This window comes from Magnolia sinica, chromosome 17, assembly GCF_029962835.1.
Source record: "Magnolia sinica isolate HGM2019 chromosome 17, MsV1, whole genome shotgun sequence".
Taxonomy (NCBI): Eukaryota; Viridiplantae; Streptophyta; class Magnoliopsida; order Magnoliales; family Magnoliaceae; genus Magnolia; species Magnolia sinica.
In genome coordinates this window covers 67,724,436-67,726,055 of record NC_080589.1, presented here as the reverse complement: position 1 = coordinate 67,726,055, position 1,620 = coordinate 67,724,436, and the positions used below count along the sequence as shown (strand labels likewise).

The 1,620-nt window shown below is 37.2% G+C and overlaps 1 non-coding gene across 1 annotated transcript; it reads left to right on the top strand.

The window, feature by feature from the left end:
* The first annotated feature begins 460 nt into the window (after positions 1–460).
* On the top strand, positions 461–567 carry LOC131232152 (small nucleolar RNA R71). The gene has a single exon (XR_009164763.1). It is a non-coding gene; the product is annotated as a small nucleolar RNA R71 (small nucleolar RNA).
* Positions 568–1,620: the final 1,053 nt, after the last annotated feature.

The window sequence follows — 1,620 nt, the reverse complement described above, 5'->3', positions numbered from 1 at the left end:
ATTGTACGTATTAGATGTTGGTCTATTGAAAGGTCTTTGATAATTATTTACGGCATTGGATTGTTCATTCAACACTTCTCGAAAGGCGGGTATTGTAGGGCAATTTTCAGTTGTATGAATGTTGCAATCACAGATGCCGCAAACACTTTCATTAACCTTATCCTTCTTTCCTTCCATGGCCTCAACTTTCCTTATGAGCGTAGTCACTTTACACTTGAGATCATCCTCTTCTTTCAAGAGATACAATCCACCTTTCTCCTTTAATTGAGTCGGCCTAGACGTGGTGTTCGACTTTGGGTAATAGTCCCATGATTGTGTTTTTTCAGTAAGACTATCGAGGTAATCCCATACCTCGTCAACATTTTTATTAATGAATTCTCCATTACACATTGTCTCGACCATTTGGCGCATGGAAGATGTCAGTCCATCATAGAAAAACTTTGTAATGCGCCACATTTCAAAACCGTGTTGTGGGCATGAACTGACCAAATCCTTGAACCTTTCCTAACATTGGTAAAATATTTCATCCTCCTTTTGGGTGAAGTTCATGATTGCTTTTCGAAGGATAATTGTTTTATGATGTGGAAAGAATTTCTTTATAAATTCCCTTTGCATATCATTCCATGTGCCAATGGATCTAGGACGTAGTGAATGTAACCAAGTCTTAGCCTTCTCTTTTAAGGAAAAAGGAAAGAGTCTCAGCCTGACTGTGTCCTAAGACACATTTTGAAAATATAAAGTGGCTCTAATCTCATCAAACTCTTTCAAATGTAAATATGGTTCTTCAGATTCAAGCCCATGGAACTTAGGAAGGAGTTGGATAACCCCTGGCTTGATGTCCATATGTCCTGTATTTTCAGGAAAAATCATGCATGAGGGCGTACTCACCCCCGCTGGTTGTAAATAATCTCGTAAAGTACGTGGCGGGGGTGCTTGATACACCTCATTCTCATCCTGAATGTCCTCCACCACCCTAGGTTGGGGTAGAAGAGGTTGGTTTTCAGCCATCACTTCAATTAACTCAAGAGATTTCAAGTGGTGTCTAGTCCTGCGATGGATAGTCAACCCCTCAACCAATCCTCCTTCAGTCAAGAGACGTCGAGCGTTGTCGCGGGCCCACTTGGGCATGAAACACTCGCAGCCCTCAACCAAATTCAAAACCTAATCCTAAGGAAGGAAAAGAAAATTTAGAAAGAAAGAGAAAGTTGGAAAGAAATTACCAAGTTGAAGTCCCTAAGTTAAAGACCTGCAAAAGGACACAACAAGTCAGTTTCTAAAGAGAAGGTGTAGAATTAGAAAATCCTTAAAAAGAAAGATAGACGTAAACTAGTTTCTAAAAGAAGAAAGTCCTAAACTAGAAAATAAATTACTAAAAGAGAATTGGAAAATAGAAAGTAGAGAGAAAGCTTACCGAATTAGAAATTTCTACCTTAAAAGCCTACACAATAGGAAAGTTAGATTCTAAACAAAAATTCTACAAGTAGAAAATTTCAAAAAACAATTTAAGAAACAAAGTTAGATTCTAAAAGAGTTAAAATTAGAAAATTACTAAAAATAAAAATAGAAAGTTAATTTCTAAAAAGGCAAATAACTAACCTAGTTTCTAAAAACAAAAGAGGA